The sequence below is a fragment of the Mustela lutreola genome, chromosome 14 (assembly GCF_030435805.1).
Source record: "Mustela lutreola isolate mMusLut2 chromosome 14, mMusLut2.pri, whole genome shotgun sequence".
NCBI classification, from domain to species: domain Eukaryota; kingdom Metazoa; phylum Chordata; class Mammalia; order Carnivora; family Mustelidae; genus Mustela; species Mustela lutreola.
In genome coordinates, this window is record NC_081303.1 from 71,348,522 (window position 1) to 71,363,181 (window position 14,660).

Consider the following 14,660-nt stretch of genomic DNA (forward strand, 5'->3'; position numbering starts at 1 on the left):
CTCACCGGCTGGGTGCCACAGTAGTTCCCATTTTGCGTCTGGCTTGTTGCATGGAGCACGGGGTCCTCGAGGTTCATCCCTGCGTGCAGCTTCTGTCCAAACGCTCTCTTTTTAGGGCGGATGCTGTTCCGCCGCGTGGGGGGACCCCGTTTTGTTCCCCGCCCATGGACCCTTGGGTAGCTCCCGAATTTGGCCACCGTGAATAACGCTGTCTTGCAAACACTGTGAACATGGGTGTCCTAATGTCTGTCTGGAGGGGCTGCCTTCAGTTCTTCGGGGTCTATACCCAGAAGGAGGATGGCTGGATCTGTGTTAATTCTCTGTTTGGTAGGAACACAGACCTTCATGGGGATGGTGAGGGGTGTCCGGAGGGAGATAGGAGCAGGGAGTGAAGTGGGCATCACCCAGGCCTACTAGTGGGGAGTGGGCTCCGCAGACACGGGAGCCGGCAGCCCTCACCTTCAGGCGGTGAGTCCCACCCCGGGCATCTGGGCAGGGTCCGATGCCCACTTCAGTGCCACACTTGGGACTGGTCACAAGAGTCGAGCGGGACCTGTTTGCCCAGCCCTGTCCTCTGTGGACTGTCCCCTGTCTTGAGGGCTGTGTGTGTGCGTCTCCAGGGACAAAGTGGAGGGGGAGCCATGCTGGGAGGTTCTGGTCGCAGGCCGCTCTGGGGCCAGAGGAGCAGGGAAACGTGTGGAGGCCGACGGTTCTGGAGGCTGACCGTTGTCAGCCCCAGCCTCCACCTCCAGACGGGGTTAAAGGTCCTCTTCACGAGCATCACCCGAACCGCGAACGGTTGCATGGAGCCAGCTGGCGAGTGAACGTTTTGGAACAGATGGCAGCGATTAAAAGGACAGTCCAGCATGGGGCGGGGGTTCTGGCACCTGCTGAAGCCCGTGTAAGGATGTGCTTCTGGCTCACCGTGAGTCTCAAAGGCTGAGAGGCAGTTCCCCATCGCCGCAGCCCTGGGGCTGGGATGCACGCTATGTCTGAGCCCAGCCGGACTTGCAGTCCTGGTCTAGTCGTACTGGACAGTCACCAACGAAGCGTGATCCCCAGAGCATCCCGGGGTCAGCATCATGGGTGTGCCAAGAGAAGCAGCAGGTGAGCCCCGGAGTGGGGGCCACTTCTCCGAATGCGTCCAGCTTTCCTCTGTACCTTGGCCAGCAGGTGCCAGAGATGCCAAGGACGCTGCCTGGTGGAAAGACAATGGGAGCCACAGTCAGAAACCTACATGTTCTAACAGCTACTTTACCATGAGGCTAATGGCAAGGGGACAGGAAACAGGTGACATTAATGTTAATAATTTGGTTACGTATCCAGTACATCCAGAATATGATCATTTTGATGTGTTCCATAGAAGAACGATTGGGCCGTGTTCTTCTCGGTATTGAGTATTTAACATTAGGATGTATTTTGCTTGTGGCATCCCTCAGTCCGGACGGGCCACGTTTCCGGTGCTCAGAGTTCCCCGTGGCTTGTGGCACTGTTGCTGCGGGTAGTGCACAGTCACTGCCGTGACGGGGATTAATCACTTAACCCTCACTGACTCCCGGGTAGCAATGCTTCGAGGTGGCTGCTGTCTCCCGAGGACCGCAGGTGTGTCGGTTTGCGGACCCCTTCTTCTGTCTTTAAAGAGTCTGTCCCAGAGCATCTTCTGTCCCTGATAGTGCTTCCCTCGGCATCCGTCGTCACCGGGCCGCCTTTGATGGTGACCTCTCCAGAGTCCCTTTTCTAAGGACCCCGTGGGGACATCAGGTCTTTCCAGATCTCCCAGGATCATGTCCCCACGGCAAAATCCTTATTTGAATTACATCTGCAAAGTCTCTTTTTGTCATAGAGTGGAATGGTGATAGGTTCGGGGGTTAGGGCTTGGAAACATCTTGAGGGGATGTGATGCAGCCTGCCTGGAGCGAGGGGGCCTCCCTTTTCATAATCACAGCAGGGGGACGCTGAGCCTAGGCCACTTTCCCCTTCCACTTCTCACCTTCCGTGTTGTCAGAGAGCCCTGCTCCTGCCAGGGGCCACTGCCTGTTGCTGGGGGAGGTATGGCCACTCCTGTGCCTCCCCCGCCCTGGGGGCTTGCAGCTGAGAGTGACCCTGTCTGGATTTACATGCCTCCCTCCTCCGAGGGAGCTGGAGATGTGTGAGGAGTTCTTATTGCTGCTTTTTTGCTTCTCATTTTGGGGGGAGAAGAGGGAGGAGACTGGCAGCATAATGGACCCGAAGAGGCACCTCTGTCCTCCAAGGAGGGACCTCAAATGTCATGCAACCTTTTCCCCCAGCCCTGCCCTGCCACCACCCTGCTCTGCTGTGTCCTCGCTGACCCTGACTTGCAACTGAAGCTTAACCTCTCGAGCAAGTCATTTCCTTTCTAACAAAGATCTTTCCAATGAATTCATTAAAGTCCCTTAGTAGCAAGTAATAGAAACGGACATGAAATAACTCATGAAAAAAAAAAAAAAAAAAACGTGGCCAGGAAACATCTTCTTGGGGAGATCTGATCTCTTGCTTTTCCTGGTAACTTGGGGACCCCTTCTCCAGAAAGGGAAGTCTCCCTGTCCACCTCTGAACCCCAGCCCACACTCACGCCCGGGATACTTCAGGCTGCGGTTCCTCAACTACCCACCCGTCCTATGCCCCTGGCTGCCCGCAAGGGACGGAGCCTCGCAGACCTGTGGTTGTCCCGGGGCAGGTGCTGAGGGCAGGGTACGACCCTGAGAGAGGAGCCTGTCCCGAGCAGGACGGCAGGACGTAAGCGGCACCTTCAGAGTTGTTCTTCTGTGTGGGTATCTTGGGGGGGAGGGGTGCGGGGAAGGAAGGATTAGGGGGCCCTTCCTGCGAGCACGCCTGGCACCACCGTTCTCGCGGGCGGGCGGGAGGAGTTCTCAGCAGCAGCAGCAGCAGCAGGAGAAACACAGAGGAGCAGCAGACGTGTTGCTGATCGGCCCCAACCCCCTTGGCCTTGGTCTTGCTCCGAGGGTCCCAATCTTCAGTCCGACCCTTATTTTCTCCCGATTTTCTTATTTCTCCTGCTCCCGCCCCATGCTCCATGCAGACCCGACCATGGATGTTTCCTGAAGCATCCTGTGACTTCGCTTCCCCGTGTCTCCTTCCTGTCACCGCCTTCACAGGCAACGCATCCCGCTTCGGGCTGCCGGCAAATCCCTTCCAGATGCCGGCAGAGCCCTCCGACGGGGTGGGCTGCCTCCCCCTCCCAGCTCTCCTGCTCCCCCCGCCTCGGCTTTGTGTGTCTGTGTGTTTGGTCTTGCGTGGCCAGGCCGCCTGGGAATGGGGCTGCCGTATGCCATTTGGTCCCCATTTCTAGCCAGCACAGTGCCTTCCCTGTGGCAGCATTAAAGAGATCTTTGTTGAGTTGAACTGGAGTAGAAGAAGATGTTATTTTGTCTGTGTCATTCATGGCAAAGAGACCCACGAGGGGCTCTTCCAGTCAAGAAGGTATCTTTCTGGCGCCCGTCCTTTGACTCTTAACTCCTGCCCTTTGAAGCTTAGATTGATTTAAAGCCCTTTGCTTTAAGTGTTTAAGCACATTTACTGAAAGGAGCACACGGCCTCATCTAAGCCTGCCGGCTCGGGAAGATTTACATTTTCCGGGCACATTTACAGACGTACCAGAATGGTTTCTAAGAAGATATGATGTGGTTCCCTCTTATCTTCCTAGCACTGTTTGCATATTAAAAGAAGAACTTGCGGAACATAGTGACCAGAAAGAAATCAGCGAGATTTCATGTGTGGGGCGGGGTGGACGCCGGAGACATGGGACTGGAGGGGCTTCTGTGAAACCACTCGGAGGACACCAGCCCGCAGCTTCCGCTTCCCCTGCTCTGTAACCCCTGCGACCACTCCCCCTACCCACCCCACTTCTGCAAGCGTTCCTTCTGGCAGCTGTGCCCAGCAAGCCACAAGGGGACAAGGGGAACTGAACGTGGCCAGTCACAAGGTCAAGGGACAGAAAGCTGCAGCCTCACGGGACCCATGTGCTAACATCCGGGGTTCGGGGGTACCTCGCCGTGAGCACAGATGAATCCCCTGCACCACAAAACCCGAAGCTGCCCGTGTTGCCACACAGTCTAATGGGGTGTTTTCTGGGAGTGGTTTGGAGAGAAGACGGAGTGAGAGGAACTCCCCTTCCTGCCGGAGCAGAGAGCCGGTGTGCTGCTTGGTCGATGTATTTGCAGGGAAGCGTTGCCTTCTTAGACAGGACCCGAATTCAGGGCTTAGCCAAGTTGGGCCTGGAGCCCATTTCTCCGGTTTGTGGGGAGGGGCAGCTGGACCTCAGAGACCCAACACTCTCCCCGCCCCTGAGGCTCGCCTTCTCTCAGAGGCTCTCCGTGCTTCACTGCCAATGCCCCCTGTGCTGGGCTTTGGGGGACCTGTTTTCCCTCTCCCACGTGGCTGACCCCTTCAGACAAGTACGTAGTGAAGACTGGGGTAAGCAAAAGAGAAACTTGAGGGAAAGACAGAGAGTACGAAGAATCGGTCTTCCCAGACGTGACTTGGGCATCTTCAGCTGCCTCCCTCCTGAGCTCCGGGCGTGCCTTAGTGCCATCCCGGCGGCCGTCACCCAGGGGACTCCAAATTGGAGCCAGGCTGCCGAGGGATTGGGAGTCCTTTCTGCCTGCCGGACGCACCTCATCGGAGCAGGGGCCTGCGTGGAGAGCTGCTCTTCCGCAAATCCGACACCGGAGTCCGGCTCTCCTCTGCAAACTGCTCCTCTCCGACCCCGGGGATTGTCCCGCTTGCTGCTGCTTAGAGGACGAGGTGGCTGTGCTCGGCCTCCTTTCCATGTGCCTCCTGAGGCAGGGAGGACAGAGAGTGGGGAGCCTCCAACAGCAGTGGGAGCCAAGGCCGGCGTGAGCTCTTCCACGCGTGTTGTCACGTGGACGCCAGGTGTGTAACTCGGGGAGAGGATACGCTCGGCTCTTTTCCGGGGCCGACGGACTCCCCCACTGGGCTGAGCTCAATCTGTCGCCTTTCCCTGTCATAAACCACAGTAGTGAATGTAAAAGCTTCCAGCGTGTTCTAGGAATCCTTCTAGCAGATCACCGAAGCCCCGGTGGTTCTGGGAACCTCTGCAGCTTGCGCTTGGTGGGCCGTGTTCTCTAACTGCACCTGCGGCGAGCCTCTTGCGTGTGGTCTGCGAAAGGCTGCGAAAAGCTGCCAGTCCGTCGGGGGAATGAGCCAAAGCCAGCAGGGTGAAAAGAGGAGCCAGAGCCAGGAACGAGGTCAGGATCCAAAGGGCACACGTCAGCGCTCTGTCCTGGCAGTGGCCGGGCCGCGGGTGTGGCTGTCCCCTGATGGCAGCGAGGTCTATGGCATCACAGGACAGGTCTATGCCCATCTCAGGGCAATGGCAAACTGCGTCTCTCACTGCGTCTTGTCCATGACCCCCGGACTATTCCTGCTTCATGCCCCTCCACACAGGCTCTGGGCCCCGCGGCCAATTGCTTGGGAAGGGCCAGTGGGCAGGGTCCCTGCGGGATGTGGTTTGGCTTTCTGCCGTAACCGGGCTGGTGATTCTCCAAGGCCGGGGCAAACTCCCCGCACCCCAGCTGTGATAACCTCGGCTAGAGCCGACCATGCTCAGAGCGGGGTGAGGTATTCTCTTGCGATTTGAGAGCTACAAAGTTGGTAAAACAACAACAACAACAACAACAACAAAACACCAACACAGTATTTTAAAGAATTTCTAGTATAGTGGGGGGATGGTTTTTGAAAGGCAAGTTCTCCCCTGCCCCCCAAGAAATCTTTCCATAAGCCCAACATGTGAGTAAGAGGGAGTAGGTCTAGAAGCCCCTCTCCCTGCTGTCCTGTCCGTCAGACCCTGAGGGCCCCGGTTGCTGCCGTGGGGTTTACGACGAGAGGGGCTTCACCCTCCAGCTCCCACCAGAAAAGTCCACTTGTGTTTCACAAACTGGGTTTCTCTTCATACTTCCTTTGAGGAAGCGACCGTGTGGATATTTTTGAACATTGAGAATCCCCCGGTCTGAAGGTAGAACTGGGTGGCACAGACTTCGGGGGACACGGAACCAGGCGAGCTTTTGCAAAGCGTCGAGTTCGGACCCGGCCCCTTGCTCCTGCTGCGCGCCCTCCCAGCGCGCAGTCGGCCGGCCTGGCGGTCCGCGGCTCCAGGAGCTGTCCGTTCCCGGGACCCGTCTCCCCCAGCTTCTCCCCCTCCCACAGAGCGGCCTGCTGGGAGCCGCTAATTCTCCACTTCTCCTTATGACCTTCTAGTTCCTCTTCTAGTAGATGGGGGTCCCCGAGGCCTTCCCCACTCCTTACGCATTTCCACAGATTGAGGGGACATGGCTCATTGTTGGTGTCTGTTACAGGCTGCTGCCCCCTCGGAGAAGGGTACCCTCTCAGTTCCAGGAGATGGCTTGGCCCCCAGGCCGCCTTCGGTGCTCTGGCTCAGGCCCCAGAGAGCCCCTCTCTTGTCTAGGAGGAAAGATTTGACCCAGAGGGCCCGCTGAACCCACTGGGTATCATGAAACCTCTCTAGGGAATCTGCTCTTTGGGGAACTGGATGGGGAAGAGGGAGCCGTTTTTTAATCTGAGATGAGGAGCGCAGCATTTCTCGGAAAGTATTTAGTGTGTTGGGGGGCGGCGAGTGGCGGGGAGGACCAGGTAGCCCTGGAGAAGGGGAAATTGAGGTCGCCTTCGGAGTCCCAAATCAGTACATTTGCCAATTAGTGGATCCGGGATGAGATTTACAAATCATCCCCAAAGAAACAAATGATCCAACGGAAGTACCTGCCTTATTAGAAAAACAAGATGGGGTGCTTGTGGACGCATTGCAATGACAGTCACAGAGGTGACTCCTGACGGTGGCTGCTGGCTTCTGTCTGGGGCTCTGACAGTCGACCCGTGGCGGCCCAGTGGCCTGGCAGAAGGAGCACCACGGAAATGGGCACGGCGGGTTGTCACGAAACTGTTGGACCCCGACCGCCTCTGTGCCCCGAATCCCATGCTCCCGGCAGCCTTCTGTTGATAACCCCTCAAACTGACTGTTCGTGTGGGACACGCAGGGGCCGGAGGGCTACTGCTGGTGTGGGGGATCCCAGCACCCTCAACCGCGTGGATTTCTGGCCCCCGTCCCAGGTCATAACTTGGTCCGGCTCAGTTCTCACTTTATTATCTAATGTCAGGTGCCTCAGCGCAGTAGGTAGCACGTCAGTCTCATATTACCCAGTGTCAGGGATTTGTTTGCTTCTCCTCTGTTGCCGGTCTACCCCAGCCCCACTCAGTGATGGGGCCTCCACGTTTTCCTGCTCACGGCTGCTGTCCCCATCCTGGGCAGCGCCTGGCACTCACCCGGAGCTTTGTAAATACTTGTAGGACGAGGGGGTAATTGTATACATCAGCTCGTGACCGCTGCGGTGATATCAGGCAGCATCCCAGGTTCTGGTCGATTCTGGGACGTGGAAGAGCTGGAGTTCTGAGCCTGGGATGCGAGAGCCGGGGTCGGATCCAGGTGAGTTCCGTGAGAAAAACAGCATCAGGCACAGACCTGCGTGGGCTGCCCGCCACGGCTTTCTTTCTTTCTTTTTCCTTTTAAAAATTTATTTAAATTCAATTAGCCAACTCGCAGTACATCATTAGTTTCAGAGGTAGCGTTGAATAATCGGTCGGTTTTGTATAACTCAGCCCAGTGCTCATCCCATCGCGTGCGCTCCTCCACGCCCGTCCCCCCCCCCCCCGCCCCGTTACCCCACCCCCACCCAGGCCCCAGCTTTTCTCTGCACCCTCCTCTTTGAGCTTCGAGTCTTCAATACAATGAGCAAACGAATACAAATACAAACTAATAATTCCACCAACAGTGACAACATTTACTGAGGTGTTTTTTTTTTTTTTTTGAGATTTTATTTATTTATTTGACAGACAGAGATCACAAGTAGGCAGAGAGGCAGGCAGAGAGAAAGGAGGAAGCAGGCTCCCTGCTGAGCAGAGAGCCCGATGCGGGACTCGATCCCAGGACCCTGAGATCATGACCTGAGCCGAAGGCAGCGGCTTAACCCACTGAGCCACCCAGGCACCCCTTTACTGAGGTTTTTCTGTGCGCTGGGACATCACCAGACACAGGTCTGTTACCTGCAGAACTACTCTAGTCCGGTCTGGTCAGCAAGACACCAGGTGACCCAGGACTGGGCTCAGCTCTGCCTTGTGCGACCTCAGACCTCTTGATGCCAGGCCCTCCGGTTTTTGTTTTTACCTTTTGTGGTTTTGATTTGTAAAATAAGGGGCTGGACAAGACCAGTAGATTCTAAACTCTTTTTCTTTTGGCAATAGCGCCCTCGCATCCAACAAGTTCTGCTTCATCACCCCCCATGTCCACAGATAAAGCAGACGGGTCAGGTGCAAGTTCCCAGGCCTCACACCTGTTTCCCATCTCCTGGGAGACGGTGCTCCCAAATTCCCCGGGGGGGGGGGGGCAGGAGGACAGACTGAAAGCCCCAGAGACCCTCTCATGTTCTAGGAAACCCAGCCCAAGAAGGTGGCAGTCTCACTGCCCTACTCATGGGGAGAGAAAGCTTTTGTGACAGAAGACAAAGGCTAATGACGGGGGAGGCTGGGGAACTTCCTCTCGGTTTCAGTGAAACACAAGAACAGAGTGTGGTGTTCTCAAACTTAAGTGCACACTGGAACCCCCAGGGGACCTTAAGCAGCAGGTGGATTTGCGGCCCCTCCCCCCACAGCCTCCCCCTGATTCCTTGGGGCTGGAGTGGAGCCAAAGGAGCCAGCCCTGGGGCGCCTGCATGGCTCAGTGGGCTGGGCCTCTGCCTTCAGCTCAGGTCATGATCTCAGGGTCCTGGGATCGAGCCCCGCATCGGGCTCTCTGCTCAGCAGGGAGCCGGCTTCCCCCTCTCTCTTTGCCTGCCTCTCTGCCTACTTGTGATCCCTGCCTGTCAAATAAATCAAAAAAAAAAAATCTTTAAAAAAAAAAAAAAAAGGAGCCGGCCCTGTGACCAGCCCTCCCTGGCACTGCGTGTGACTTTGCCTGCACGTGCTCCAAACCGCGTTCTGGGAACCAGAGCCCCTGACACAGAAGTGGAAGGACGGGGGCGTGTGGGAACCCAGTGTGGGATCCGGGAAGCACGAGAGACGAGGAAGGAGTTCCCCGCCAGAGCATGCAAGGGGCTGCGCCTGGCCCTTGCCTCCCGGACCGGGGCTCACTGGTCCTGCCAGAGAACGTTCTGGAATAACCTGTTCATGTCCTGTACCATAGACTCCCTGTGTGTTCTCCTCCATCGTCGCAGACCCTGGCCAACGGCACGGGGGCTCCGGGGCCTCCTGGCACCAAAGCCCTTGGTCTCTCCACTTCACCAGCGGTCATCGGCAGGCACAGCTCGCAGGCACGGACCCTCCCGGTGCGCCCGGCTCATCTCATTCGTCGTCTAATTCCGTTCCCCGCTGCCCCGAGGAGCAGGTGTGGTGAGCAGCTCCCTGCAGGCCGCGGATCTGCGGGTCGTTCTCTTACCCCTGGCCCCCCCGCCGCCCGCCAGATCTGCGGGGCACTTCTTTGGCCAGATAAGCTAAGGGTGGCCCGGGACTCAAAACTTAGCCAGCTCATGGATAAGACTTCGCTCCTGTTCTAGAGTAAACACATAATGTGTCCTGCAAACAGGACCCTTTCTGAGAGTGAAAAGGGGCATTGCAGGTAATCGGGCGGGGACAACAGGCTTAAACTGGGACAGCCCCCAGACACCTGGACGCAAAGTCCCCTCATCTGTTTCAAAGCCTGTCCTTTCTCCTAAAACACCTGCCTTGGACGCACCTCCAACCTCGGTTTCAGCCAATAATGTGGTCTTCACTTTGCAGGGGAGATGGAACCGCTAGGCAGGGCTCCCCTTGACGTGCCGCAGACACACCGACCTCCCTCTCCGGCCGGCTGACTCCGCTAAAACACCACCTTGCAACCTAAGGTTGGGTCTTCCTGCTGGGCTCCGAGTCTGAGCTCCCTCCCTTCCTCAGGGGCCAGTGGGGCCGCGCTTCGTCCCCTGGCTCCTTTATGTCCGGCTTCCCCATCCCCACTCCCTGCTTGTTTCTCTTCTCAACATTTAAATATGTTCGGATCTCTCCCATCTTAAAAAAAACCAACAGCGATACAACTTTCCCTCTACCCCACACTCTGCTTTCCCCTCCCTGCTGTATTTCTCCTGCCTCTGAAAGGCGAATGCTGGCGAGAGGGGCCCTTACAAACCCAAGCTGCCCGTGAGGCCCAGGGGCTGGCTCTGGCCCTCTCCTGGCAGCCCCCGCCGCCCCCCTGCCCGCTTCCGCTCAGCTCCTCCAACCCAGTCTCTCGGTCCTACCAGGCAGATCCCTGTGCTTCCGTGGGTGTGGCTGTTCTCTCCCACCTTGGGGACCCCGTGAGGGCCCGTCCCTCCTCCGCAGGGAGGGCTGCTGTCCCCTCTGTCCCCAGTGGCCGCTCTGGGTACACCTTCCTGGTGCGGCTGAGAAACCAGCCTTTTAACCCTGACACAAGAGAAGGCAGACCGGGCAGATGGAATAAAATCGAAGACGCGCACGTCTCCACCCGCTTTGCTGTGAGAGGGAGGTGACTTGTTGGGGACTTACCTGTTGATGGCTCCTCCAGGGTCATGGTTTGCTGTGTGGGTCCCCGTCTTTCCAGACCTAAAGAGAAGCCAAGGAGAGAGACTGATGAAGGGTTTGACCTTTTGTCGCCGCCCCCAGCCCTCCATCAGAGCAGGACTTGCTTCTCCTGGTTCCTCTTTCCCAGGGTTGTTACGGCAGGAGAACTGGGGTGGGGGCTTATTCCTTCTCAGTGACGGATTTGCCCATAAAATCCAGGGCATCTAAATTTTACTGGCTCAACTACCTTATCATGTACTATTGTGCCATAATCTAGGTCCCTCCCAGAGCAGGGCCTTGGACATGGACTTGGGTGGAGGACGTCTTTATGGGAGGTGAGCTCGGAACCAAGCGGAAAGGATGGAACACATGCCTGGACCCGGGAACAGGAGAAAACGAACGAAGGGTGTGTCGATGGCTGGGTGCGCTCTGGGGTCTGCACTCTCCCCCCACGTCCCGCGGCACCGCGCCTGGGCTGAGTGGCCTTCCGCTCCTTCCCTGAAAGCCCCGAAGGGAGCAGCAGAGGTGCGCACAGAGGGCGCGGAGGGGAGCCCTCACGCAGCTGTCCGCTGCGCCCCAGGCTGCAGGAAGGGAACCCCCGCAGGATGTTAGCTGGAAGCTCCCTGCGGGGTCCCACCACGGGGCTATGGGAGGGTCAGCAGATCAGCAGGAATGAAGGGGAGCCTTGTCACTGCTCTGGGTCCCCTCCCCCGGGGTAGGGAGCTCAGAGTAGGAGACTGGGAAGAGATTTCTTTGGAAACAGCTGTTACTTCCTTGTGAGTCCTCACCACTTCCAGTGGGGGGCTAGTGAGAGGGGTGAAGGACAGGACTGGGGAGGTTTGTCCTGCGGGCCCCGCAGGGATGGGGGACCAGGGGACAGGGGCCGACACCAGGCCTGGGAGAGTGGAAACCATCGTGCACTGAGGTCGGGGTCCTCGCAGGCAGACAGCGGATCTTGGTGTCAGGGGAGGAATACGGCGGGCCACCAAGCGTCGGCAGGGAGACACAGCTTGGGTGGTGGGTCTGGTGCCGCTCAGTGGGGACGGCTGGCCAGATGTCCAGGGGCTGTGGGGCGGGACCTTCAAAGGACCACCCAGAATAGAGATGCAGCCACCCAGGGTCAAGGGTAGGAGAGATGGGACCAGTGGAAACTCTTAGAACTGACAAAACTCTTCCTCGGAGGAAGAGACCATCGTATCCGTCTGCCAGACCCCCAGACAGCAAAGCCACTCAGCCCTGTGAGAATGATTCCATCATTGCTGGCCTTCCTGGAAAGGCAGGAGACAGGTTGGGGAAGGGAGTTCAGGGCAGCAGAAGTGCGGGGGTAAGCTGGGATTGAGGAGAGAGGGCCCTTCCCATCCCCCAGTGTCAGCTTCCAGCCCGAGACAGAGCCAAGCCAGGGGAAGGGGAGATTGCTTTGAATTTTAGTTTGAAATTTTGTATATTTCATGAGACAGGAAGTTCTCGTTTCTGAACTGAGACAGAAACCAAGACCAGAGTTCTCATTTGGGGCAGGAGAAGACCACCCCACTGAATAAAAGTGACGGGTCGGGGGTGCCTGGCTGGCTCCGTTGGTGGAGTATGTGGGACTCTTGATCTCAGGGTTCTGAGTTTGAGGCCCAAGTTGCGTGTAGAGATTAATGTAAGTTAATTAAATAATAAGTTAAATATTTATTATTTAATAATGATTAAATAATTAATATAAATTAAATTAATAAAATATCTGGGCTACCTGGGTGTTGGTGAAGCCTCTGACCTTCCCACAGGTCATGATCTCAAGATCCTGAGATCAAGGGTCCAGGCTATGCACTCAGTGGGGAGCCTGCTTCTCTGTCTCCCTCTGCACCTCTCCCACTTGTGCTCTTGCTCTTTCTCTTTCAAATAAATAAATAACTTTTTAAAAAATAGAATCTTAAAAAAAAAAGTGAAGGGGTGGTGAAAGACAGAAATGGAGTTGAGTTTGGATCCTAATCAATGAGCCAGAATGAAAATCAGATTTTCAGGGGCGCCTGGGTGGCTCAGTGGGTTAAAGCCTCTGCCTTCGGCCCAGGTCATGATCCCAGGGTCCTGGGATCGAGCCCCGCATCAGGCTCTCTGCTCAGTGCAGAGCCTGCTTCTCTCTCTCTCTCTCTCTCTGCTGCCTCTCTGCCTACTTGTGTTCTCTGTCAAATAAATAAATAAAATCTTTTAAAAAAAAAAGAAAATCAGATTTTCAGAACACCGTCTTCGGAGAAGTCCTTTCTCCACATTGGACTGGGTGTGTGTGCGTGTGTGTGTGTGTGTGTGTGTGTGTGTGTGTGTGTGAGAGAGAATTACCTCCCTCTACTCAAGAAGCACACGCACTGTTTGTTTTTGTTGGTGGAGACGGGTCTAACCCACCTGAACACAGCTCCCGTTGGTGGATATCTGAGGAGCTGCCATGGGGGGGTCCCTGGGTCTCCTTCCCAGAGAGCTTGTCTTCAGCTGCAGGGTTGCAGCTGGATCCCTGCTCCTCCGGGGCAGGTTCAGAGAGCACAGCGGGGTGGGGGCGGGGGCAGATCTTGGCCCCAGAACCCCCACTAACTTAGCAACTTGCCCTGGCAGAGACTGGGCTGATCTGCTTTGCATGACAGGGGCGTGGGCTCCCCCTGCCCCACTCTGCTTCCTTCCCTTTTATCTTTCATAGGGCGGGCATTCCCCTCCACCACAGGAAACCTCCTTCACACCCAAAGCCCACCGGCACCTGCCTCGCAGAGACCCCCGGACTCACCTTTTAAACTCGGGATTACACAAGTGACCTTGTTTCCGTTTTTAAAAAAATTCTGCTTTAAATTTTTTTAAACAGGAAGACTGCATAAGAACGTTTTCATCTGCATTTTCAGAAAACCACAGTCTCTCAGGTTTGATGCTCCCAAATTGAACTTTCAGAGCTGCCCACTCTCTTCCCTTCTGCACTTCGCAGATCCTAGTACCTTGAGGTCATTTCTCCTGGAGGACTTTCTCTGACCTCCTGAATTCAGATGTTAAACCCCTTGTCCTGAGCAACCCAGACGAGTCCGTGGGGGAAACTCATCCAACTCGCTCTTAGTTGTCCTTGGTCAGATCTCAGCCCCTGAGAAGTCATGATCTGAAGATCTTGGTCACAGCTAATTGCTCAGAACTTAGGGCCTGGGCCAGCAGCTGCTCAGAAAGTATCTGACAAGGGCTGAATCTGACGCCGCGAACGCCCGGGGGGCTTCCAGCTGCCTCCGCCGTGGCCTCAGTCTTAGGCCATCACTCCTGCTTCCTGATCACCACACAGACCTGTAAGACTGGGCACTCGAAAAATGTAAAAGTTCTCCTGTCCAAGTAGCCAGCGAGAGGGTCTGTAGTCCCCCACCGACCCAAGACTGTCCCCTGTGAGCTTGAACACCAGCGACGGAGACTCCTCCCAAGGCCACCGGGCATCCTGAGCGGCTCCGCCTGTCGGACCTCCTCTAGCTTTGGTCCGCGTCACAGCCTCACAGGACAAGTTAGTCTTTCCGTAATATTAACCTAGATGGCCTCTCTGGCCCAAAGTGTGCTTTTTTTTTTTTTTTCCTTAAGAGAGTTAAAATTTTTCTTCCTCTTGATAGTCTCTCAAGTGGGAACCTGGCAAGCTTGAAATATGGAGTGCTTCGTTTGTTCGTCCGTGCCAGAAGTATCAACCGGGTGCTGCCTGTGTCCAGCATGGGACATAGAGGTGTCCCAAAAGACGGGGTCCATCTGGGGAGACAAAAACGCTTATAAGGTCAATGCATGACAGCAACATGGGAACCGCCGAGCAAGAGCTGACGGAGGATACGCTCAAGGCCAAGAGCTCCGGGCAGGTGGGGGAGGGGGGCTGCCTGGGAGCACAGGGGCAGGGCGTCTAGGAAGGTTTCTCTTAGGAAGTGGGATCTGAGTGGGGTCTGATGGACAGGAAGCACGGGCCAGTGGGTGAGCCAGCTGGGCAACCAGACTCCGAGAGAGAACTTCCCAAGATGGACAGGGAGGGGCTTAGTGGGGATGAAGGAAGTTGGAGGCTGCTGGCGGGGCGGGGGGGGGGG

The 14,660-nt window shown here is 56.3% G+C and overlaps 2 long non-coding RNA genes across 2 annotated transcripts in view; one reads left to right on the plus strand and one right to left on the minus strand.

The window, feature by feature from the left end:
- LOC131815076 (uncharacterized) overlaps window positions 1-14,577 on the minus strand; it is a 32,652-nt gene extending 18,075 nt beyond the window's left edge. Inside the window, exons 1-2 of the long non-coding RNA XR_009347552.1 lie at window positions 13,364-14,577; window positions 10,600-10,656 (exon numbers count right to left, since the gene is read on the minus strand). This is a non-coding gene — a long non-coding RNA (uncharacterized LOC131815076). The remainder of the gene's footprint in view (window positions 1-10,599; window positions 10,657-13,363) is intronic.
- LOC131815077 (uncharacterized) lies at window positions 8,735-11,423 on the plus strand. Its single transcript, XR_009347553.1, has 3 exons — window positions 8,735-9,451; window positions 9,844-9,947; window positions 10,892-11,423. It is a non-coding gene; the product is annotated as an uncharacterized LOC131815077 (long non-coding RNA).
- Window positions 14,578-14,660: the final 83 nt, after the last annotated feature.